Source organism: Zophobas morio, unplaced genomic scaffold (assembly GCF_036711695.1).
Source record: "Zophobas morio isolate AGI-343-1 ecotype UQ-CSIRO unplaced genomic scaffold, CSIRO_AGI_Zmor_V1 ptg000006l, whole genome shotgun sequence".
Taxonomy (NCBI): domain Eukaryota; kingdom Metazoa; phylum Arthropoda; class Insecta; order Coleoptera; family Tenebrionidae; genus Zophobas; species Zophobas morio.
This window is the reverse complement of record NW_026972111.1, coordinates 8,726,318-8,745,993: the sequence shown is the minus strand read 5'-3', so window position 1 is coordinate 8,745,993 and position 19,676 is coordinate 8,726,318. Positions and strand designations below refer to the sequence as shown.

The window sequence follows — 19,676 nt, the reverse complement described above, 5'->3', positions numbered from 1 at the left end:
CCCTTCTTTTTCTTATGTCTGCTTTTACCGTGTTAGTTGTTGTAAACTTAAATCCTAAATATTTAAACTCCTTTACTGTGTCTATGATTCGATCTTTCCAACGCCACACTTTTTCCTCCCCTTTTCTCCCTTTTTTTCTAAACACCATCATTTTTGTTTTTTCTACATTTACCTCCAGTTTCTTTCTTTTAAAGTATCTTTGCAGATTTTTTTTCATCTCATTCATTCCACATTCATCCTTCGCCAATATTACCGAAACATCTGCAAATGCCGAACACCATACCTTTTCCCTCCCCACCACAATTCCTCCCGCTTGTACTCCTCTAAACATTTCCTCGATATCGCTTATGTAACAAGCAAACAGACTGGGACTTAATGGGCATCCCTGTCTCAATCTTTTCGTCGTCCAAAACATTTCACTTTCTATTCCTCCCACTCTCACTAGTCACTGTCTCTATAAATCTCTCTTGCTGCTACAATTAACTTTTCACTCAGTCCTCTTCTCTCCATGCATTCCCACAAACACTCTCTGTCCACCGTGTCAAACGCGATTTTTAGGTCTACAAACAGTGCATATACCCGACCTCTTTTTCTATTAGATGATGCAGGATATATACATTGTCCATAGCCCCTCTACCTCTTCTAAATCCCGCTTGACTTTCCGGTAATATACACTTTTCGTTCATCTCTGTCACCAACCTTTCATTTAACACCATTGCGTACAGTTTATATGCCGTATTTAGGAGAGTTATTCCCCGATAATTCTCTACTTTTTCTTTACTACCCTTTTTATGAATTAGGCATATTTGCCCTACTCTCCATTCCCTGGGAAAACCTTTACCCGTACACACATCATTCATTAACTCGCTCAATCTTTCAATCATCCCATGCGTTCCAAATATCTACACTTCGTTTACCAACCCATCCCTCCCCGGTGCTTTTCCTCTTTTCAGTCTTCCTACTTGTTTTCCTACTTCGTCTACTCGAATCTCCGCCTCCCTTTCTCTACCACCAATCCCGGTTTTACTATCTTGCACTACAATTGTCTCTTCCTTTCCATTCAACAGTTCCATAAAATGTTTCTTCCACTGTATTATAGGTATGTCTTCACTATTCGTGATTTTGTTCTTCCGTTTTTTATTTATATATTGCCATGCCTCTTGCTCAGTTCTTATGGCTTTAATTTTTTCTTCTTCTTCTTGCTGTATCTCTTCTTTCTTTTCTTTGCATCGTTTTCTATAATTATTTTTTGCTTGCCAGTACTCTTCTTTTATACCTTTCCCGTTTTTCCACCTTCGTAAACATTTCCTTGCTTCTGTTTTTAAATCTCCGCATCTGCTATCCCACCATCTGTTTCTCTTTTCTAAATTTCTCGTTACAATTTCTTTTCTTATGGCTGCTTTTTCAATTTCTCTTTTTAATTCTTCCATTTTCTTTTCAGTTTCTTTTTCTGTAAATTCCACTTCCAACATTTTTTTTTTATAATGCTCAATTCCTTTTTCATTCCATACCCATATCTTCTTCTCTTTTCCTATTTCATTCCTTTAGCATCCGCTCCCTCTACATATGCCCCTCATTTTTACTTCTAGTGGCATGTGATCGGAGTCCACTCTTTCTCCTATCTTGAATGTTTCTACCTCTTCTTCTGCTAATCCGTTTACTATTATGTAGTCTATTACCGACTCCCCTCTTTTACCTATCCAGGTAAATTCCCCCTCCTCGTCCCCTTCTTTCACCCCATTCAAGACTTCCCAACCTCTTTCTTCAATTAATTCCCATAGCAATTTTCCGTCTTTGTTTTCTACTTTATCTTTCGATTTTCTTGTGTGTTCCCCGTCTTCTTCCCTGCTTTTGTTCCCTATTCTGGCATTAAAGTCCCCTCCTAACAGTAGAAATTCTTCGGACCCTTCGATTTTTTCTTGTATTTCTTGTTTCGTGTTTCTCATTCCTCTACTATATATTGTACAGATTCCCCATCTTTTTTTATTTACAGTCAGTTTTCTTTCAACTATGCCTTCCATTTTTATTGCCCCCTCTTCTATTTCTTTTATATCTTTCTTCACTCCTGTTATGATTCCACCTTTTGCTCTACCCTTGCCTTTTTCTTTTTTTGTCCCTTGCAATTTCCACTGAAATTCCTTTGTCAACACGTCTTTCAGTTTGTTCCAGTCTCTCTCTAGTATCCATGTTTCTGTTAGTCCCACAAAATCAAAATATTTGGGTCATGTCATTTCAGAAAAAGGACTCGAAAAATCTGAAGATAAAATCAAAGCGATCATAGAAGCACCAAGACCGAACTCTTTAGAAGAACTTCAACGTTTTCTTGGAATGGTGATGTATTATGCAAAATTTATTCCTAGTGTATCCAGCATGTTAGTCCATTGAACCGTCTGTTAAGAAAAGACACAAATTTTAAATGATCTGTCGAATGTGAAGCAGCGTTCAAAAAAGCCAAAGCTGAAATAGCCAGTGAACGAATTCTCATGTTTTTTACACCTGATTTAGACATAAAATTTGCCATAGACGCCAGCCCGTATGGACTTTCAGGCGTTTTCCAGACGGATTTGAAAGACCAGTTGCTTTTGCATCCAGGTCGTTGACAAAAGCTGAACGTAGTTATAGGCAATTAGATAAAGAGGCAACAACCATCTATTGGAGTTTCAAAAGATTTTTTTCGTTATATTTATGAAAGGAAATTTATTCTAATTGTGGATAATAAACCACTGAGTATTATTTTAAATCCTCAAAAACAACTTCCAGCCTTATCTGCAACCAGAATATTAAGATATGCACAATTTTTATCCGGTTTCAATTATTCCATCGAATGGCGAAAATCCATGTAAATGTTGATTATTTCTCCAGAAGTCCATTGAAATTATCGCCAAAAGAAGAAGAAAAAATTGATGATGAATACGTGTTAAATACGATTTTAATTAATTAGATTACGGAAACAGTCACAGCTCATGAAATTGAAAAAGAAACAAGAACAGATCCAGAATTATGTAAAATGAAGAAAGAAATTCTAAATGGAACTAAAAGAGATCTAGAATTTTCACAGCACGATTGAATAATATTTAGAGAACATTGTGTGGTAATTCCAACAAAATTACAACACATTACTCTACAAGAACTTCATTTAAGACACCTAGGAATGGTTAAAATGAAATATCTAGCAAGAAACTATTGTTACTGGAAAGGCATCGATTCTGACATCGAAAATATGGTTAAAAGTTGTCAAGCTTGTTGCGATGTTAAGAAAAATCCTACAAAGGCATTGATTCATCAGTGGGAAATGCCAGAAAAGAGGCCCATTTTACAACCATCATTTTCTAATTCTTGTTGATGCCAAATCCAAATGGCCAGAAGTGATTATGGTTAAAAATTCTCCTACACTAGCAAACAGCATGTATCATTTACGAGAAATCTTTAGCCTGTATGGATTACCAAAAATATTAGTTAGTGACAATGCAACCATCTTCAAATCAAATGAATCTAGAGCATTTTGTGGACGGAATGGTATTAGACAACGGATGATTGCACCAGGATATCCAGCCACAAATGGTCAAGCAGAACGATACTATCAAACATTAACAACAAAATTTAAATACATGATGAATGAACCCGGTGATTACACGCGAAACTTTGTAAGTTCCTCCTGCGGTATCGAATTACTCCGTTATCTTCTGGACACATACCTCCTGAACTGTTTTTGGGAAGAAATGTACGAACCAAGTTAGATTTTATGACACCAACTGAATCAGCAAAAAAGAAAATCAAATCGAGTTTCGATTCTACACTATTCAGTAGAACTAGACGATGGTTATGTAATTAAGGGTCATTACAATCAACTTCGTTCCTGTAATGTGGAGAAGAAAATGAATATCAACACTGAAACAGGTTTTGGCACTACCTTGAATCTAGAAGTTGATTGTAAGAATTCTCCAAAAACCAACATTCTGATTCAATCAACAGAAAACACACAAAATCAAGAGCTCATTCAAGTGAAAGAAATTAGGTCAACAGAAGAACACATCGTACCGGCAGGTGTCGAGTCACTACCAGTTATTGTTCAAAAAGATGATCAACTTGAACAACAGTTAATGGGTCCAGAAACAAGCGCACAGTCCGCGATACGTCGATCTACTAGAATTAAGAAACCAGTTCAGAGGTTAATTTTGTAAAATAATATAGTTGTTGCTCTATTGTTATATTCCAAGCTACTTTAATGCAAAAAAGAGTAAGATTTGGAAAATTGGTAGGTACACTTGGAAACACCGATTTAAAGAGGTTGCCCTCTAAAGCAGTGACAGACAACCCGTGAATGCCAAGGTGTCCAAGAAATCTATGAAAAAGAACCAATTTTTCATACTATAATACACTTTAGAGGAAAGTTAAATTAAATTTGCTCCTCTTAGTACTTTCAGTACCATGTTACCATACGATATCTTAAGTCAGTCAATAGACATTATCATAGACATCTTTGAGTTCAACTACTTTCGAGGGTTGTTCGTCGGTACCGTACTATCAAAAGGTAATCAAGACCACCTTGTCAACCGCGACACTTGCCCCACTTATCATTTTTAACAATATAGTTAACTTTTTCCTAACAGTCTTGTTCCCATTCTTCTCGAACCAATAAATTTCGATCACGAGAGAAGGTAACCTCAAGGTTCAAATGCATTTAGGTAGTTCTTGACCCACGTTCCACGCACATATAGGCCACCGAGATGCAACCTAGCCCAAAGCCAGGAAGACAGTCGCGTTATCCGCAAGCCTTGAAATCGCGTACCCTCACGCTGCACCAAGCAAGATCAACCCATCGGTGACCCAAATCGTGATCGAAAAAATCCCAACACCCTCGGTGCCATTGCTGGCACCACCTTGACGGCACCCAGCGGAATCGAGCGGAGGTCGTGCAGTCTCGGAAGCGGCAATTGTGTCAATGCTATCGCGTCCACGTTGGACCAATTAGCGCTCGCACTGGAAAACAAGTGAGCAACGTCCGATGTTATCGGATCGGTCCTTCCGAGGATGTGACGTGGAGCGAGCATTCCGACGACGCGAGGAGTCCTCTGACGTAGCGTTGCGGATTTCTTCGGCGCTGACTTTCACTGCTTCGGAGTGTTGGGCAAGAAGTGGCGAAGGTCAGTTGTGCCGCGGACTCGTCGAAAGACACACCTTGCCATGTGCTCGTAGAGAAAACAGTGCGAAGTTGGGAAAAAGTGCCATCGGCTGAGCTATTTGGTGAGTATTGGGGCTAGGAGGTGGTGCGTTGCGGGTGAACTGCCGGGAATTGTGGAGCGTGAGGTTCAATCGCGTGTGAGGGAACTAGGCGATAATTTGGTACAGTTGGTTTGTCGACTTGTGTGGTGCTGCTGGTGAGTGGTAATTAATAAACCGATAATGACCGATTGTGTCGTACTAATGGTCAATTGCGATAATTTCACGGTTATGGCAATATCTTAGCACTTTCCGTCTTGGAAAATGTGTGTATATAGGTAGTGAGGCTTGTAATTACGGTTGACGATGTCAGTAATTTTAAAATTATGAACCATTATTACATTCTTATTTCTGCATAGTGGTTATTAATAAAAAAAAAACTCAATACCGGTACTACTGGTGAGAGTACCATACGTAATCAGAACCAAAAAAGTGACCAAAATTTTTACAAAACGGTGCAACCACACCTACATTATTACATGCATCAGTTTGAACGTTAAAAATCTCCAATTAATGTGTAAGAATACGTTAACGCACTCGTGCGGTAAAGTCGAGGGAATAATTTAGTGCGGTTGTTTTAATAACAATAATAATAAGTTTTATTAACTACATGAGCACTGGTCTAAATTAACCGTAATTACTATTTTTGATAAAATATTGACAATTTACGATTAGTCTAAAGTTATTTATATTACAAACAGAACTTCCCTCGCTTCTGAAGTATAATAGTTAATTCTACTATAAATTCATTATTATTAATTAATTTAGTGATATGATAGATGTCTCACATTGTTTATATTGTCATTTGGACTGCTGAAGTACTGATTATGAAATTGACTGTACAGTAGAGACCAGGAATCCGTGAATTTTTAAAAGTGTTTTCAAAACAGAAAGTCAATGTTCACTATTTTCTGGTCTTCACTTTAACTAATCTTAAATACTGCCGCTTTTAATACCAATTAAAAACTTTTTACTTCCTAGAGTACGAGCACGAACCCGTTTCCGTCTGTCTGTCTGTTTGTCTGGCGTCTCTGTAGATTTTTATTAGACGCGTAATCTCCGAAACTACTGGACTGATTGTTGTCAAATTTGTTTTCAGTTTTTTAAAATACGATATTCCTGCACTTGTGGTGTATGAATCCGTGTTGAGTTTTCACCCTATACATCCAGATTTTTGGAAATATAGTTAAAATTGTATAACAATGTTTTGCAATTTAATTTGGAAATTACAAAACCGAATTCTCTGAAATCTTGCAAACGTTTTAAGGTTATCGTAATCATGGTAAATCGTTAATCAGAATTTATTATTCCTCCTTTTCCAAAAAATTTAAGATGTCATATCAAAATTTTACACAAATAAAAATTCCTCTTTGAATTATGCAAAATATTATCCGTCTATGTTTGTGGTTTATCAATGCACTCATACTTTTTAGAATTACTTGTACAAAAAGACTCGAAAAAATTAACTTACTAAAGTACTTTAAACATTACATACATATCTTTATTTTTACTTATAAGGGTTATCATAAAAAATCAAAGTCGATAAATGAAATCTTATAATTTTTCTAAAAATCTCGATTCAATTCTCTTTGACTAATTTTTTGATATCACAATTTTTCGTATGCCCTTTTTCTTCGATTTTACGGTTTTTTGTTTTTTCATTTTCTTTCATTTTCCAGTTTTTCTATTATTCAGTGTTTCTGTTTCATGATTTTTCTTTTATCAATTTTTCAATTTTGCATTTTTTCCATATTACAGTTTTTCAAATTTTGGGATTTTTCAATTTTTGGGTTCCTCAATTTTTCAAGTTCTTGATTTTTATGTTTTATTTTCCCGTCTTTTTAATTATCATTTCCTCTATTTTATATCAGTTTTTCGTTTTTTCATTTCCTTTTCGATGCTATAATTTTTACTTTATTAAATTTTCCAAAATTTCCCTCTGATTTTTCATTTCCTTGATTTTCCAATTCTTAAATTTTGCAATTTTTGGATTTCCAGTTATATGATTTTCCAATTTTTTCAATTTTCAATATTTCAATTTGACAATACATATTTCGTTTTTTCGATTTTTAAGTTTCTCAGTTGTTAATCTTTCGATTTTTAAATTTTTCGTTTCTTCAATTTTCAAGTCCTTAATTTCCATTTTTTTTTCTCATTTTATATTCTTTCGTTTTTTAATTTTTCACTTTTTAATTTTACATTTTTGCAGTTTTTCCATTTTTTTTATTCGAAAAGTTGAAAAATTGAAAAACTGAAAAATCGGGGAATTAAAACTCGAAAAACTGAAAAATTGGAAACAACTAAAAAATCGAAAATCTGAACCATCAAAAAATGCAAAACCGAAATAGTGGAAAATCGAAAAATTGTAAAAGAAGTGAAGAAACTAAAAATTGAAACACTAAAACCTAAACATCGAGGAACTTAAAAATCGGAAAAAATGTGAATCGAAAAACTGGAAGAAAAACGAATCGTATCAAGAAATTGAAAAACCTAAAAATTTTAAAATGAAAAAATTATAGAATCGTCAAAATTATAAAATCGAAAAGTTGTCACATTAAAAAATCGCAGAATTGGAAAGTCCACTAATTGAAAGAGTAAAATTGAAAAATTGAAAAATTTCACATTGAAGAAAAGAAAAATCATAAAATCAGAACATTGATAAACTGAAAAACTGAAAAAATAATGAAAATAAGAAACCGAAACGAAAATTTGCAAATCGAAAAATTGAAATATCCAAAAGTTGGAAAATCGAAAAATTGAAAAATTTAAAAGTGAAAACTCGAAGAGTTGCATGGTGTAAAAAAGAAATAAAAAAATGAAAAATTGAAAAATTGCAGATCGAAAAATTGAAAAAATTGAAATTGAAAAGACAAAAAATTATAAAATCGGCAACATTGAAATATCGAAAAATTGTAAAAATGAAAAAATAAAAAACCGGAATTAAAAACTGCAAATCGAAAATTTGCAGAAATGAAAAATCGGGGAATTAAAAATCAAAAAACTGTAAGATCAGAAAAACTAAAAAATCGAAAATCTGAACAATAAAAAAATGCAAGACCGAAAAAGTGGAAAATCGAAAAATTGTAAAAGAACTGAAGAAACAAAAAGAAACATTGAAAAATCCGATAAATGAAAGAGTTTTAAAATCCACAAATGAAAAATGGAAAAGTTCTAAAATTCTTAGTAAAATTGAAAAATTGAAAAATTTTTAAAATTGTAATCATTATTACATATTTCAAATGAAAATTAGAAAGATTGCAAATCAAAAACTAAAGAAACGAAAAATTGAAAAATCGAGAATTTGCAAAAACTAAAATTGGAAAAACGGAAAATTAAACCATCTAAAACTTGAAAAATCGAAATATTAGAAAATCCAAAAATTGAAAATTTTCACTTTGGAGAAAAGAAAAATTCTAAAATCAGAGCATTGAAAGATGAAAAAATAAAAAATAGTGAAAATAATAAACCGAAATGAAAATTTGCAAATCGAAAAATTGCAAAATCTAAAAATTGAAATATCCAAAAGTTGGAAAATCGGAAAACTTAAAACTTTAAAAAATAAAATTCGAAGGGTTGCATGGTGTAAAAAAGAAGAAACAAAAAAATGAAAAACTGAAAAATTGCAATTTGAATAATTGGAGAAACGAAAAATTGAAAAAATTGAAATTGAGAAAACACAAAAAATTATAAATTCGGCAACATTGAAATCTCGAAAAATAGTAAAAATAAAAAAATAAAAAACCAAAACCAAAAACTGCAAGTCGAAGATATGAAGAAATGAAAAATCGGAGAGTTAAAAATCAAAAAACTAAAATATCGGAAAAAACTAAAATATGGAGAAACTTAAAAATCGGAAAAAATGTGAGTCGAAAAATTGGAAAGAAGGAAAAACGAATCGAATCGAGAAATTGAAAATCGCAATAAAATTGTAAAATGAAAAAATTATAGAATCGTTAAAATTATAAAATCGAAAAGCTGTCACATAAAAAAATCGAAAAATTAAATATTGACAAATTGAAAAATTAAAACTGGAAACATTGAAAAATCGAAAAAAGTTCTAAAAAAGTAAAACTGAAAAAGTAATAATTTCAAAAACTATAATTATTATTACATATTTAAAATTAGAAAGAGAGAAACTGCAAAATCTAAAGTGAACAAGTGAAAAATTAAAACATCTAAAAATTGTAAACTCGTGAAACTGTAAATAGAAAAATTGCAAAATCTAAAAATTGAAATATCCAAAAATTGGGAAATAGAAAAATTGAAAAAATTAAAATTTAAAACTCAAAGAGGAGTTGCATGCTGTAAAAAAGAAGAAACAAAAAAAACACGAAAATCTGGAATTGAGAAACCAAAAAATTATAAGATTGGACCACTGAAACATAAAAAAATTGTAAAAATAAAAAAATAATAAAGCAAAACGTAAAACTGCAACTCGAAAATTTGAAGAATAGAAAAACTGGAGAATTGAAAAATCAAAAAACTGTTGAATAAATGAACAAGTTTTAAAATTCAATCATTCAAACTGGGAAAATTCTAAAATCGTAACATTGAAAAAATGAAACATTTTTGAAATTATTGTTACATAAGTGTTTAAAATGGAAACTAGAAAAAATGCAAATCAAAAATTGAAGAAACTAAAAATGAAGAAATCTAGTAAAAGTTGAAAAAGAAAAATTGAAAACCAAAAACTGCTAATCAAAAAAAAAAAATTAAAAATCCAGAAATTGAAAAAGTGCACATTAAAAGAAGAAAAATCATAAAATCACTGGAGAAATGGAAAAATTGCAAACAAAGACGATAAAAAAAAAGGAAAATACGCACGTTTTTGTTTAATAATGATATTTATGATTTTTCCGGTTGGCTATCTGTTTTCTATATTTTGACATTGTCCGTACTTCTGATTTGTTTAAAATGTTTCAGTTTTCCATTTTTAACTTTTCGATTTTGGGTTATTTCGATTTCTCACTTTTTCGATATTTTAAGTGCCGCGGAAGTGTTATTTACGCCACTGGTTTTAACTTTATAGAGGTTATAAGTTATAAGAAAACAAAAAACCAAAAAAAAAATATTTTTCAGAGGCGGGATTTGTTGGACTATACTTCAAGGGTGAGAGCGAAGTTCTGTCGAAATAACGTTCGACCGTTTTTTGTGTCGTATTGCTAGTGCTAGTAATTAATAAAGTAGTAAACATTGATTGTCAAGAATGTTAATTTCAATAATAGCTCTTGTCAATAACTTCACGCTTACATCAAGGAGAGATAACGTCATTACAGTACTAAAATTTTACGTGTCGGAAAATACACGTATGTAGGTAGGCTCACTTACAATTACGTTTAATGTTAGTAACTTTAAAATTATAAGGTTGTGCTAGTTAACACCGTTATTTCTGCAAGCCGGTTCTTCATCAAAATTGTCTTTAAAATATAGTAGCACTTATTTTCGAAAATCGTACTTTATCATTGTGCAAAGAACACTTTATTGATGCTTATCTCACTAATTTCGGTTAAAAAATAATGAGTGTAATTCACATCGATTGGTAATAACCTCTTTATCTCGTTTGTACAGTAAGCAACTATTATCGCACAGTTTGGTAAAATCTAAACTAAAATATAAAAATGAAATAAGCGTACGAAAGACGTAGGTGATGGTTACCGATGATTTATCCAGTGGTTTAATGCTGTTCGTGTGTGGTACTTACGAAGCGATAATCTTTGACGCTTTTGTTTTGTACTAATTGAGTAATACTTTCACGATTCTGATAAGCCAAAATAATATTTTTATTTAGAGAGTGTTACATACAATATTTTTCCTACGACTGCGACTGCAATAAAAAATAATAACAATAATGTAAAGTCAAATATAGAGATTGATTAACGTCAAGGTTCGGATGGAATTGCGCCTCTTCACGCAATCTGCAGCTCGGGGTCACAGGTAGCGTGAAATTGCGGCTCTCTTCGTAGAAAATAACATTAAGATTTCAAGTTGTTAGTTAAATTTGATAAAGATAATGGATGCATTTAATACCAGGTGACTATTAATGATTGAAACAAATTAATTAATAATCTTCCGGATATTCTGGAGACATATGACGACTTTAAAGTGTCATTCGTAAAACAGCGAAAGATTTTAATAGTGGAGATCGTGAAAATATCGAAGTTAATTTGAAGCCGGATGTTTCAGTGCCTTAAAGTATACCAGTTACATCCATTGATGTTTAACTGAGTTTTTCAGCAAATAAATCTATCATGAGGTAAGCGGCATGTTTGATTTTGCCCAAAGAAAACACACAATGTTGAACTGAAGCTTATGTATCATACTACGTATGACTTCACTTTTTCAGAATCTGTGATCTCATTTACGGCATAATGTTTATAATATTACATTGATTAATAGTGTCACAGATGAAAACATTGTGGTAAAATGTTTATATAAATGATAGCGGTTTTAGTTACTTACACGTAACGATGGTTTCAGTTATCATATCATTGCATTATCAGTCGAAAAATACGTCTCTGTTTTTCGTTTGCGTCGTATAAAAAAAGCGTTTGCTTTTAAAACAGGGTTTTACGGTCTAGTAGTCACCACTCCAGTTAGTCCAATTTACGTTAAATTATCGTGTTATTTTTAAAATAAGTAATTGAAATTAAGTAAGTAGGTTTTCGTTGCACTCTGACCACACTTCCAAGTCATAAATTTTTTATCTCATTATTAAGTACGGGTCAGTGATGGGGTCAATGGCAATGATATGTGACCATACTTGAAGTTCACTCAATAAAAGTTGGTGTGAAGAAGAACTTAAATGTTCACTTTAGTTTGAGTTGTGCATTTTTATTTTTGCTTGTTTCTACGATTTGAATAAAACCAGTGGTATTGTCCTGAAGTAACCGTGAAAAAACTGGAAGTGTATTTCCCAAAAGTCATCGGTTTTGCGCTGAGTAATTCTTCAAATTTACGTCGGGGTTTTCCGCACCTACTACCTACGTCTTCCTCTTCAAACATAAATAATTTAGCGACATGGTCGGAACTGATTGTGGGCGTGCAGACTGGGTTTCGTTTCATTTAAATTTTCCCGTCGAGATCGTACCAACCGTCTGTGAATCGAAGCAAATGTTGTGTGACACATGATGGGTAATTTATGACCGAAAAATGTTTTTCTTTTTTTTAATGAATTTAATTAACCTTTCTATCTTAGAAATTCCAATTATGAATGATGCATACTCGTATAATTCTAATTTAAATAACTCAGTCGTTTTACATACAAAGACCAGGAATAACTTGTGTGATAAAGTGGAAGTCATGATAACCACTTCCTACATAGGAACACCGGAATTTCCCTCATGAATAAATGAAGGTGTAAAGGTTATTGAAAATTTTAGAAGACGATAGAAAAATTCCCGTCGATGTGCGTCAGCGATGCAATAATTTTTCAATGAGTCAGCTATAAATCATATTTTAATTAGTTCACTCACATTTGGCTAACTAATGAAATAACTTTTGTCGCCAATAATAGCGCTTAAATTTACCCGAAAAAAAACTTGCGTAATACATAAACATCAATAATGATGCAAATATTTTTGTTATAAATGACATAATTAATAACAACTGTATGCCATTTACAATATGATAGTCTGTAAATTGTTTATTTATTCTTTATTAATCGAGAGATCTGATGTCAGGTTATGAAAAAAAATTCAGAAATTAAAATCGTTACAGTTCAGTCTTTACAATGTGCAATGTGTTATATATCTATTATTTTTTATTCATGTAAAGAATTACACTTAATTTTTATATACTGTTTATAAATAGAATTCAATAAAAAGATTCATTATTATTACATCTTTAGATTCTACAGAATCTAGTAAAAGAACATTTTTTATTAAAGCCAGAGAAAAAATCATAAACCAAATTTGTTCTTTATAAGTACAGTTTATTTTTGAAATTTTGAATTTTGTGGTATCAATTAAATCAGATTTTAACATTCTGAATGTTTATAAAAAAGTTTAAATTTTTGAATATTGATATTTCACTTTTTTCAAAACCCTGTAATATGTCTCTTAAAAAAGTAAAACATCTCATTAACTTTCAACTTTAAATATAGAAAACAGTTTACAAAAAAAGAGACCAAAAAATAGAATAAGATGCAGTACTAAAAAAATAGGTTATTCTATTTCAAAAAACTCAAATATTAATATCTGTTGTAACACAGATTTTAAAAATACCCTTACTGTGATTTTTTCGGAATGTCACATTGGAGTTTCAAAAATAACTTACAATTTTATTGTAACAAATAAATAATCAAGAGATCAATCACAACAAAATATATAGGATATTTCATTTAAAACAACTAAGTTGTCTGTTGCGCCTTAAAAATAGAACACTCTGTACAGTTCTCGTTGCAGTTACTGTTTCCGCTGACGTTGGCTTTAGAGATGAAAATTGTCGTTTACCATTTTAGACATGTTTTAAGTTTCTTGTTGTCAAAATAAGTCTACACATATTAAGAAAAAAAGAAAAATGTAGCCCCGCCCACCCGCCCTAACTCATTTGTGATGATTTTTTTTATTCGTTGTAAGCTAAGTGGGCGGAGCTTAACTGCAAAATTCTTATTTCCCTACGAGAAATTAAAAATATGTTTTTGAGTATCGTGTTGTTCAAAGAATACTATGTATATTAAGAAAAAATTAAAGCGAAAGATTAAGCTCAACTTGCCTTGATCTCAATAGTAATGAAGTTTTCATTCGTTGGCAGACCTAGGGGCGGAGCCTAATTCCAAAATCCATATCTCGTTAGACAAATTTATCCTTTTAAACGTGTTTTAGGTATCTAAGAAAAAAAAAATTAATCACAAATGAGATGGGGTGGGTGGGGTGGGGGGGTTATATTTTGCTTTTTTTTCTTAATATACATAGTACGGGTTGCCTATACCAAATCCTACAAACTTTTATTCTTTTCGTGTTTTTAATAAATAATTTCAAAGTAAAATCGTAAAATGTTCGCAATTTTGATTTCTCCTACAAAAATCTGGATGTCTAGGCTGAAAACTCGACACGGATTTATAAAATAAGCCGTTTTGTAGCCTAGTGGTCAAGGCACGTGCAAGATGTGTGGTTCGATTCCCACCGGGCAACATTTTTCTTTCTTTATCCAAAGGATCAATTTTGACGTTGATTTTGTTTTTTTTATAAATATATGGATCCGCTGGAATCATGGTCAAAATCTTTAGAAGTCCACAACTTTTTAAAAAATAATCTTAAAAATGTTAAAAAACGCATTAAAAAAACTTTACAACAAAAATTGACTTGTTTATTTTACAAGAAAGCCATAAAAAACTTCAACATCAAGATTGGCCTGTTTGCTTAAAACATGATAAAGTACCTTAAAAAGTAAGAGATTGTAAAAGAAACGTGGCGAATTTAAGTTAATTATTACAAAAATTTACCATTTTAGACATGTTTTAAGTTTCTGGTTGTCGAAATAAGTGTATTATTAAGAAAAAAAAGCCAAAATATAAGCCCCGCCCACCCACCCTAACTCAATTCTGATGATTTTTTTTATTCATGGTAAGCCAAGAGGGCGGAGCTTAACTGCAAAATCCATATTTCTTTAGGAGAAACGAAAAACCACCCATATCCCCCTGATCTAAATATGCAGTAATGAAGTTTTCATTCGTTGCCTAACTGCAAAATCCATATTTTCCTACAAAAATGTATCATTTTAAACGCGTTTAAGTGTCTAAGAATTAAAAAAATCATTACAATTGAGATAGAGATAGAGATAGAGATAGAGAAGAGAAAAATTTGAAGTCAAAGATTAAGCCCCACCCATACCTGCCCCGATCTTAATATGTAGTAATAAGGGCGGAGTCTAATTGCAGAATCCATATTTTTCTACAAAAATTTATCAATTTAAACTTGTTTAAGTGTCTAAGAATTAAAAAAATCATTACAATTGTGATTGGGTGGGTGGGTGGGGTTTATATTTTGTCTTTTTTCCTTAATGTTTTTAATTACTTGTAAACAAATAAGTATTTTGCAATTAACCTTCGCCCCCTTGATTCACGGCGCATAAAAAAATCATCATAATTGAGATAGGGCGGGTGGGCGGGCTTACATTTTGCCTTTTTATTTTAATATCCGTAGAATTTTTTTCACCATATGAAACTTAAAACATGTTTAAAATGGAAAATTTGTATAAGGAAATATCGATTTTGCAATTAGGCTCCACCTCATAATTGCAAAATCCATATTTCCTTGCAAAAATTTACTATTTTAACCATGTTTTAAGCTTCTTCTTGTGAAAAGATGGCCATGTATATTGAGAAAAAAAGGGCAAAACAACACTATACTCAAAAACATGTTTTTAATTTGTTGTAAAGAAATAAGTATTTTGTAGTTAAGCTCTGCCCACTTGGTTCACGGCGAATAAGAAAAAATCATCACAATTGAGATAGGGCGGGTGGGCGGGCTTACATTTTGCCTTTTTGTTTTAATAATTGTAGACTTCTTTTCACAACATGAAACTTAAAATATGTTTAAAATGGAAAATTTGTATAAGGAAATATCCATTTTTCCCTATAAATGCAACATTCGTATTTCCTTGCAAAAATCCACCATTTTAACCATGTTTTAAGCTTCTTGTTGTGAAAAAATGGCTACGTATATTAAGAAAAAAAAAAGGCAAAATATAAGCCCCGCCCACCCGCCCTATCTCAATTCTGATGATTTTTTTATTCGTCGAAAGCGGAGGGGCGGAGTTTAACTGTAAAATCGATATTTTTTTACGAGAAATTACCATGGGAAATATGTTCTTAAGTAAGCGTGTTATACAAAATGTATTAATTAAAAAAAGAAAACCCAAAGAGAAGCCCCACCCATTCGTCTCGATCTCAATCGTGGCGAATTCTTCATTGGTTGTCAGACTGAGGGGCGGAGCGTAATTGCAAAATCGATCTTTCCCTATACAAATTTACCATTAATCCATAAATATGACAGAAAACTGCACTGTGGAAAATGATGGCAGCTATTTAAAATATGGGGGTTTCGCCGCACAACTTCGGTCTTTGTATTTTTATTTACCCTGCGTAAGCTAAGGAAGTATAGTAATCGAGTCCATCGGACGAATAGCCACTTTTATATATTCTCGACGTTTCGTGACCCCTAGTGTACGAAAAAATTAGTATCCCGTTTCCCTATGTCCATCTGTCTGTCTGTCTGTTTGTTTCCGTCTGGTGTCTGTATCCATTTTTTTTAACACGTAATCTCCGAAACTGCTGCATCAATTGTTATGAATTTTGTACATAGTATAGTAGAAATCACATGTAGATGGTTAAATGCTGGTTTTTCCTAACCATCCAATTTTTTTCAAAAACATAACGCACGGTATAATAACAGCTTATCATTAGCCTAATGGTTACGAGTCAGAAATGCGGACCAGATGTCGCGCGTTCGATTCCAGACTTATAGCCTTCCGTATTTTTTTCTCTGTTTCTCTTGTATTGTGTATTACCTATGTTTATGACGTTATAACAAATTTTTTTCTGATGAAATTACCCCACTGCACTGTCTCGAAAGGGTGAGAATACACCCCTCTTTATTTAAAAATGTGGAACCTTCTCGAGGGCGCCAAATGTCTTATTTTTAATGTAAAAGCTTCTCAGGGGTGCCAACTGTCCTTTGTTAAAGAACGCGAAACCTTCTCGGGGGCTTCAAAAGTCTTTTCTTTTAATGTGAAATCTTTTCGGGGGTCTCAACGGTCTTTTTTAAAAATATAAAACCTTCCAAAGGGGCTAAATTGTTTTTTTTAATGTGAAACCTTCTCAGGGGTCCCAACTGTCATTTTAAAAAATGTAAAATCTTCTCGGGGGCGCCAAATGTATTTTTTTTTTTTAAGAATGTGAAACCTTCTCGGAGGTCCCAACTGTCTTATTTTAATAATGTGAAACCTTCTCGGGGGTACCTACTGTCCTTTTCAGCCAAAACCTTCTCGGGGACCCCAAATGTCTTTTTTTTATTGTGAAACCTTGTCGGGAATCCCAACTGTTTTTTTTTTAAATAAAACCTTTTCGTTGGACCCAACTGTTTTTTTTAATGTGAAATCTTCTCGGGGGTGCCCAGTATACTTTTTTTTGTAAGAATGTGAAACCTTCTCGAGGCTCCCAACTTTTTTTTTATGTAAAACCTTCTTGGGGGTCCCAACTGTCTTATTTTAAAAATGCGAAATCTTCTCGGGGGCCCTAAATGTCTTTTTTTTGTAAGAATGTGAAACCTTCTCGGGGCTCCCAATTTTTTTTTTAATGTAAAACCTTCTCGAAGGTCCCAACTATCTTATTTTAATAATGTGAAACCTTCTCGGGGGCCCTAAATGTAATTTTTTTAAGAATGTCCAACCTTCTCGGGGGTACCAACTATCTTTTTTTAAAAATGTAAAACCTCGGGTGTCTCAACTGCCTTTTTTTAAAAATGTGAAACCTTCTCGGGAGTAGATACCAACTATCCTTTTTTAAATAAGCCAAAACCTTCCCGGGGGTCCCAACTGTCTTTTTTTTTAAGATAAAACCTTCTCGGGGGGCCCAATTGTTTTTTTTAATGTGAAATCTTTTCGAGGGTCCCAACTGTCATTTTTAAAAATTTAAAACCATTTCGGGGGTGCCCAGTGTATTTTTTTTTTGTAAGAATGTGAAACCTTCCCGGGACTCCCAACTTTTTTTTTTATTCTTAATGTAAAACCTTCTTGGGGGTAACAACTGTCTTAATTTAATAACGTGAAACCTTCTCGGGGGGCCTAAATGTCTTTTTTTAAGAATGTGAAACCTTTTCGGGGCTCCCAACTTTTTTTTTTAATGTAAAATCTTCTCGGGGATCCCAACTGTCTTATTTTAATAATGTGAGACCTTCTCGGGAGCCCTAAATGTCTTTTTTTTAAAGAATGTGAAACCTTCTCGGGGGCACCAACTATCTTTTTTTTTAATGTGAAACCTTCTCGGGGATACCAACTGCCCTTTTTTTTTTCTATTAGAGTGTGACTAGTACTTTCCATATTGTTTTTACTCCATAGATGTTACCACGAAAAAGCAAAATTCCGCAAAATCAAATTTTATAATTTTTCAGAGATGCAGTATTTGTTGGACCGTAGTTCAGAAGCGAGGGAAGTTCTGTTGACCAGTTTTTTTTTATTTTTAATAATTGTACAGAATTACCTCACCCCTAAAGTGTCTTCGAGCAAATACAGTTTCTTCGCAGTCCGCACAGCATATGTTTATCCTCGATATTATGTTTGAAAATTTGGAAGAGTGCGTCTATTAAGCACGTAGCAAGTTCTCTTCAAAACAGAAAGGGCGATTAAAATTATTATTTATTATACTACAATCGGGCAAAACATTACGAATATTATTTTGGGTAAGTAGCTGTTATTATGATTATTCCTATTTTATTATCATTAAACATAGGCGGGCACTACATTACTGCATTTTCAAGTTTTTGAGAAAATAAAAAAAATATAGATAATGTAATACTAGTCACACTGTAAAAAAAATAATCGAAGATTATGCCAATTCTTTAAAAAGTTATTCAATTTAATTGTGCGAAATTTTGCAGCTTTTGTGATAACCTCTATAAAGTAAAACAAATATAGATAAAACCAGTTATGTAGTAAACTTGGCAAATGCGATACTGAATGCTCAGTAGTGTACTAGTGTAGACTTTTTTGCGAAAATTTGGATGCCTAGCGGAAAAACATAAGCCGAATTCATAAACCGGAATTATCAGGTGGCAAACAGACAAACAGACAGACAGACAGACAGACAGACAGACAGACAGACAAGAAATTGTACAACAACATAAACGTTAAACACTACAGAACCTAAAATTTGTATAAACAAATTTATATTTCTTTAGATTCTACACCATATGATACGGATTAAAACGATTAAAAGTTATTTGTGCATCCCCTCTTCAAGGTTAATAACGTCATCGTAAAATTTAATAAATATTTGTTTAAAAATATTCTTCTGGGCTTGTCTTTTTCTAGAATTGTTTTAACAAGGTGCTTAAAATTATTTAGATAATTATTATATTGGATGATTCTTTAAATTTCTGCTTAATTTCAGTGCTGACGTAAGGGTCATTTGTTCGAATTTCGTCCGCTTTATTTTGTGATTTACGTTGACTATTTTTTAATTTAGGTAGTTATGTCTAACATTTACTGATTTAAAATAAAACTGTTAAAATAATAATACACTTTAATGTCTTCGAGTAAATTACTATAAACTACAATTTCAAGAAATAGTGAATATTATTATTATCAGTTGATTTTAAACAAAAAACAACGGATAATGGTAAAAGTTGAAATATTTCCTCACTCATAAATGTAGGAGCTTTTAGTATTGCGAGTGTACATAGATATTACTGTTTATGATTATCGACCCATAATCGTTATATACGGAAATAAAAAACCAT

The 19,676-nt window shown here is 32.5% G+C and overlaps 1 protein-coding gene across 3 annotated transcripts in view; it reads left to right on the top strand.

Annotated features, from left to right (window-relative positions):
• The window catches only part of LOC135123499 (protein yellow), a 39,106-nt gene that overhangs the window by 16,474 nt on the left and 2,956 nt on the right, over positions 1–19,676 (top strand). Inside the window, exon 1 of one of the 3 annotated variants that reach the window (XM_064048217.1) lies at positions 4,999–5,244. The exons of 1 other annotated variant lie outside the window; for it this stretch is intronic. The gene's annotated coding sequence lies outside the window, so the exon portion shown is untranslated. Of the gene's footprint in view, positions 1–4,998; positions 5,245–5,268; positions 5,379–19,676 lie in introns of those variants that run through there. One more of the 3 variants, XM_064048218.1, reaches the window with a different exon arrangement.